Below are 7,275 nucleotides of genomic sequence, written 5' to 3'. Positions count from 1 at the left end.
TGTACATCACTATCTCAGCAGACCTGCTGGAATCCCTCCAGGTATGACCAGGTTGGAGGTTCCTACTCTGTGTTTGACAGGAATTCCATATGCCAGGGCACATTGTGACACTTCATAGAAAGCTTCTACCTCCTCAGTTCATTGAAAACTACAATGTGATGCCTGGCACATTCTATACGCTAGGTGCTGTGTCAGGGACTAGGGACAGAAGATGATCAGTAGTGATACCTATTGATTAATATCAAATTGTGATACTTCAGTCTTCTTGAAGTATCACAATTTATCAAGGAGAACAGAAATGTAAACTTACATTCAAGTGTTAAAATCTGTGACTTGCGAAGTGTAATTCATATAAAAGCTAGTGAAAATAGTTTGCATTTGTGAAGTTGCACAAGAATTCGTTGTTTTCTATGGGGAGGAAGTGGAAGGGGAGCTGTTGTATTGCAGGAAATTGCAGTCAATATCACGAGACAAAGTGTATGTGAGCTGCTGTATGGAAAGTGAATTTGCTCTGTAAACTTTCACCCAAATCACGATTAAAAAAAAAAAAATCAATTGTTTAGATTCTTTGTGAGAGATAACACCCAGTAAAATTCTGAAATGCAATCATTAAATCATAAAAAGAAGGTAGCATTAAAACAACCACCTAAGTAGCTAGAGGAAGCAATTCAATGGTAGAATTATCCTCTTTCATGGGAGACCCAGGTTCAATTCTTTCCAATGCACTTCAGGTACAGCTAACACTCATCTAACAGTGGAAGCTTGCATGTTGCTATGCTGTTGAACAGGTTTCAGCAGAGTTTCTAGAATAAGATGGACTAGAAAGAAAGACGTGGCAATCTATTTCCAGGAATCCACCAATGAAAACATGGATCACAGCAGTCCAATCCACAACCAAACAATTATGGAGAGGGTGAAGGGCCTGGTCACATTTCCTCACTCATGGAATTAGTTGGGGACCAACCCCACAGAAGGTGGTAAGCAGCTGGTATTGTTATATTGCAATTTGTCCCTAATATTCATCTTGCCACTTGCTATCACTGCATGTAATACAGTCATTTCGTTTAATTCATTCTTTGTAAGCATCAATTCTTGGTAAGACATTATGTTCATTGCTGTAAAGACTATAACGATGAGTCACCTTGCATTGTGAGGAGAATGTGAAGGAAGGAGCTTATTTTGAACTGGACCCTTCCTACTTCTAAGTGTTCTTCCTTTGACACTTTCATTCATTCATTCATTCATTCTCATAAATACACTAGAAATAAGGTATTATTGTTTCCATTTTAGAGATTAGGAAATTAATCATCAAACAGGTTAGGTGACTAGCTCAATGTCACACATCTAAGGAGTGGCAGGGCCAGAATTTGAAATCAGATCCTTGTATCACAATCTTGCTTCTTTCTACACTAGTATGTGATCTCCTAAGAGAGTTGATAACTACTTGGGAAAGATCAGTCACGTGCACAATATCCCTTTTATATGAATAATGTTCTAGATTCAGTATGAATAAGGTTGCAAAAAAGTTGCAAAGATTTATGGCATGCTGAAACAAAGATCTGAAGAGCTAAGGTGAAGCAAGAGTTAACTTCTCAGCTGCTAAATGAAAGTTGGTGGTTCTAACACACCCAGAAGATCTAGAAGATCTAGAAAGACCTAGTGGTCTTCTCCCATAAGACTAAAGCCTAGAAAACTGTGGGGTAGTTTTACTCTGTCTCTTGGGGTCACTATGAGTTAAATCCATTTGATGGCATCTGTTTCGGTTACCTTGTGCAGCTCTGGCAGGAATACACCACAAATGGGATAGCCTTAACAATCAGGAGTTTATTCTCTCACAGTTTGGAGGCATTAAGTCTGAATTCAAAGTGCCAGGATCTAGGGGCTAGGTGAAAGCCCCTCAACCTTGGGCTTCAGCTCTGCCTCCTGCTCCTGGTCCATGGAGCTAGAGGCTTTTCTTTACTCAAACAGCTGCTGCCTGCTGACACTGACAAGCCCAAGGTTGACGAGTAATAAGGCACAGTCCTGATATTACCAAACCACATGGCAGGCCATTAATTCAGGTCCATTAAAAGTCTCAACATCGGCAGAGCATGGCAGGGTGCTAAACAATGACATGGACAGCTACATGCAGGGTTCAAGCATGCCATAAGCTAGAGACCATTCCCCAAGGGTTCTCGTTATAAGCAGGAAGCAGACCACATCCCTAAGGCAGTTTCTCAGCTGCTCACAGTAGATTCTACCATGGAGTTGATGACCAGTCTTATCATGGGGAATACTACAACCAGCTGCCCAGCCATTCAACCAGGCCCAGCCAAGCTGATACACAAACTTAACCACCAAAGCATCTAACAACAATAGAAAACCCTATGGGGCAATTCTTCTCTCTCTCTCATAGGGTCATTATGAGTCAGAATTGACCTTATGGCACCCAACGATAACATGAACTGTCTGTTTAGAAAAAGCTACATATAAAATTATAGATAATTCACAGATACCCTGAGGCTCATGCATTAGTCTCCATGGAGTCCAGGATAAAAATCCACAAACTTATTCTGTGTTTCTCTTATTGCAAACCTAGAGGAGGGGCTGAATGCAGGATTTATGTTATATTGTTTATAATGGCTTTTTTAGGGGGGTTGGGTACCAAATTGCTTTATCTGAAGGAATGGTGCAAATGAAAGAACTTAGGTGGATGCTTTGGTACAATTCATAGAAAAGGTAAAGATAAACCCAACATGCAGGTGCTGTCTTGGGGGCTGTGGGGAAGACAGGCTAAAGTGTACCTCTCCTCGTCACAGTTTCCCAGGGTATGCTTGTCAAAAAGATACTTTGCCAGGCCAGATTCTGGGGCCCCCATCTTGCTCAAGTTGGTTATGCAGTCACCCATTTCTTTGATGGATTTCGCCTGCTCCATCAGGTCACATGTCTCAATGAAGTCACACAAATGGGGCTTGTTGTTGTCAGTGGCCAGTTTAGTGCATTTCCAGTAGTGACTGACTGATGCTTTTTTCCAAGTGTAATGCACACTCCAATGCATTCATTCCACTTGCCCAGTCATCAGGGTCTGGCTTCTTGATATCCTGCAGAAGATCCAGCAACATCACTGGTTCTTCAACTTCATCAGTTTTGGCCTGTTCCCTCTTCTTCTGTGATTGGTGAATAAGGTATTTGGCAAAATTCTTCAAAGCCACATCATTGGGGTTGAAGTAGACATGGACAGGTAGATGCAGGAGGCATAGATCTCCAGGTGGATCTGGTAATTAATGGCAGCCTCCGAGTCCGGGCACTAGTTCTGGCACACTTGAGAGGGGGACAAGGTCATCATGGTGGTGGTTGAGGAGTCGTGGTAGCAGCTGTGCGGAGCTGGAGCTGTGGCGGTGGCCTTGGGGCATCGGAGGGTGCGCTCTGAGGAGGTGATGAAGGGTTGGCTGGGAGTGGAGGTTCAGGAAGGTTGGTGAGCACCTGGTTCCATTCAAGCACTGCTGAAGCAGGAGACCACCATCACTCTGAGAAGAACATCTGGCCTTGTTTATAATGGCTTTTGAGATATACTAATAAAAATAGTGTGATGTGAGACCCATGTGTGGTAATTAGTTCTAATCTATACCCTAAAGGAGGTTAGTGAGTATTTAAAGTACCCAAATAAGAAATTAAAATCCAAAAATTGCTACTATAAATCTTGTCAAAATCTCTAGGACTGTGAGATCGCTCATTCACTGATGAAATGAATTCATTGCAAAAATGTGGTTGACTGGAATAGCTACAAAGGCCACGATAGACCTACTGGTCTGAATAAAAATAGAGTTAAAAAATAAATAAATAAAAAGCACATAATCCAGCAAACAGTATTGTAAGAGCAGGAGCAGCCACCCTTTTAGAGGTCCAGGTTCCATGGCCCTTCTATAACTGGACCAATCAGAACTTTAGCCATAGAGCTAGTTTCTGGACTTTCAGCTCTTAAGTTTACTGGATTTTATATAATTTTCATGGGAGGAGATTGCCAGGTTTTTCTCCCTTAGAAGTGCTGGGTTCCACCCACAAATCTTTGGTTTAGCAGCTGAGCACTTAACCATTACATTACCAAGTGTCCTCAAGTGCAAGGTTGAGGGAATATAGCCAACCTCCTTTTAACTACTAGAGCCTTAACAATACCTGGCATTTATGAATGCCCAAATTAACTTCAGTCAGTTTTTAAATGGATGAGAGATGGAAGGGGAATGATCTAATTGAAGCACGTGAAGACCTCAGAGATCTAGGAGGAGAGAAAGGAGAGCACCTCAGTGGGAAAACTGAAGCCAGGGGGCTTCAACAAGGAGGCACCCTGAGAGTCCACAGTACATGCTACAGACAGTGAACAGTTTGTGGACCAGAGGAAAACCTGTGCTTCTAAAGGCAGAACATTCATCATTTTTAGGAAAGACATTTCAGTAGAATCGTGGAGTAAAATTTTGGGGGGGATAAAGAAAGATTAAACTTATTAAGTGCTTGTTCTATGCCAAATACTATCCAGGTGTTACTGGAAAATCACAATTTTCAAGAAAGAGCTTATAAATCTAAGCACTTTTTTTGACTTAATGACACCTTCAACAGCATAGAGAAATACTATGGGAAATTACGGGGTTTCAGAAGTTATTCATTTTTTTTGGTTGTTCTTTCAGCCATTCCTTCATTCTTTTTCCAGTCTATTCACTCTTCTTTTGGTAAAACAGTACAGAGCTATTCTTTTAGAATTCCTCCACAATTTCACCTTGCAGCCCATAGATGACACCACCATCAACTCCAGGGATGGCTCCCAAATGGCTTAAGACAATTGATTCAGTGTTGTGGTAACAATAATCCATTCATTGATGGGGCCGTGGCTTGATTCAGAGCACTGAAAATAAGATTCAGGATTTTTTTTTTTTTTTTAGATTTCTGAGGAATAAATTTCCTTTCTGTAGTTAGAAAGATGTGAGGTTCAGAACAAAGTCCTTTTGCTGTTAACTGAGGCTGAGCCTAACCTTGCCAGAAGTTCTTGAATTGGAAGACATAGAAACCAAGAGAGTAACTAAAGAAAGAGGGGGCATTATTTTAGTTGCTAAATTAAGCCTCATCTGAAATTTCACCAGAATTTCTAAAGTTTTCAAGTCAATAAATTAATGTATTTTTGTCATTGTTGAAGGCAATTTCATTTAAAATTCCATTTAACTTGCCATTGAAAAATAATTCCAATGGAGAAAAGTCTAGTAGTTTATGGAACAGGTCAAGGTAGAGAAGAAAGTGTATAAAGGCAGAAACTGGGCAAAATCCAGAAGGATAGATTAGAACGAGAGACAAAGTGCCCTCAGGGGTACTATAATTAGCTAGGGCTTGAGCTTTTAGATAATTCATTGTTCACTCTCAAAGCTTGCCCGTAGACTTCCATCTGTCGCTGATGTCATCCCACCATGAATTAAAGCTGATTGCGCAAATTGTTCTTTTTTTTTTTTTTTCACATTAGATTGCAAATGAAAACTCCTTGAGTTTTCTTGAGGGCAGAAGCTATATCTTACTCATTGTGGTAACCTCATGTGCCCTAGAATAATGCCTGTCACACAGTAAATAGTGGTGGTGTTACACTGACTTTTGAGCAGGAAGGGATGTGATGAGAGGTTCATTCTGGCGAGTAACTCTGACAGCATTGGTTGAAAGGCTGGGATGAGATAAGAAGGTATGGAAAAAAAGGCATTTCAGTGTTCAGGAGAGAATGGATAAGGACTCAGAGAAACAAATGTGCAAAATTCTTAGATGGAAATGTAGGAAGCCAGATGAATTTAAAAAAGAAAATGGATACACAGACAAATATCTTTATGGTATTTCTTTTCCCCATTTCTCTTTCATTCATATGAAGTTCTTAATTTGTAATTTGTAAAACCGTTGCCCATGGTAACAGTCAATGGAAAGATGGCCAGCATTTGGACACATCTATCTGATCAAATAATGATGAAAGAGCTCTATTTCTTTCTTTTATTCTACTGAGTCAATTGTTCTATATATAAACTGCAGTTTCTTAAAGCAATGGAAGTGACCCTGTAGCAAAGGGGCAAAAATAAATTATAGAATCAGCTTTCCAGTACTCACTGTGTCTTTCCCTCTCCCACTACATAAGCAACCTTGAAATTAAAAAGAGTATAACCTGAAAGAGGTAGATGCATCTGAATGAGAGACATTGCCTTCTGTAACAAACTTTGGAAACAAATTCAAATTCATTTTCATAGCCATTTGAAGAAACTTTCTACTTGATATTCAGAAAACAGAATACAATTAAAAGACAACACATACCCCATCCCTTTCATAACATAAAATTCCTTTGTTTCTTGTAAGTTTTAAGGAAATATCGTATCACTTCAGAAAATTTGGAAAATAAAAATACAACAGAGAAAAGAGGAGGAATCATCCGTGATTTTCTTTCTTAATGTAATTGTTGTCAATGTAAATTGTTTTTTATTCCCTTAAACTATGTAAAATTTTTCCTCTTTTGGGTTGTTGTTGAAATGCTACATTCTGATTTATAATTTATCATTTTCCTCTTTGTCTCCAGCCCTCTGCTCCAGAGAACACTGTTCTTTGATTTGTGGCTCTTAATACAATGTTCAGTAGTGATTGTGTTCATCCTGTACAAGCACTCCACCTGTGGGCAGGATCATATATGTTTTCCTCAGTACTGTATACTGAGCTTGAAGTGCTTGGCATATAGCACACACTGCAATATAAACTACATTGAAATATTTTCCAAGCACTAAATGCAATTATTCATAATACATTATAATACCCACAGTCAAAAACCTTTGTGTAGTCAATAAAGCACAGGTCAACACCCTTCTGGTATTTTTTGCTTTCAGCTAAGAACCATCTGACATTAGCAATGAATGATATCCCTCATTCCATGTTTTCTGAATCCAGCTTGCATTTCTGGAAATTCCCTGTCAATATACTGCTGCAACTGTGCTTGAATTATGTCAGTAAAATTTTCCTTGCATGTGATATTAATGATATTATTTTATAATTTCTGCATCCATAACAAATTATGGATACATTGCAAAGAATGGGGATTCCAAAACATTTAATTGTGCTCACGTGGAACCTGTACATAGACCAATAGACCATCATTTGAACAGAACAATGGGACATTGAGTGGTTTAAAATCAGGAAGGGTGTGCATCAGTGTGGTATCCTTTCACCATACTTATTCAATCCGTATGCTGAGCAAATGAGAAGCTGGACTATATGAAGAAGAACACAACATCAGTATTGGAG

At 39.5% G+C, this 7,275-nt stretch overlaps 1 pseudogene; it reads right to left on the bottom strand.

The window, feature by feature from the left end:
- Positions 1-2,707: 2,707 nt before the first annotated feature.
- Positions 2,708-3,331, bottom strand: LOC103208090 (annotated as a pseudogene).
- Positions 3,332-7,275: the final 3,944 nt, after the last annotated feature.

The sequence above is a fragment of the Orycteropus afer genome, unplaced genomic scaffold (assembly GCF_000298275.1).
Source record: "Orycteropus afer afer isolate SDZICR_OR568_19922 unplaced genomic scaffold, OryAfe1.0 scaffold00411, whole genome shotgun sequence".
NCBI lineage: Eukaryota > Metazoa > Chordata > Mammalia > Tubulidentata > Orycteropodidae > Orycteropus > Orycteropus afer.
The sequence above is the reverse complement of the archived record's forward strand: the minus strand, read 5'-3'. Positions and strand labels throughout refer to the sequence as shown.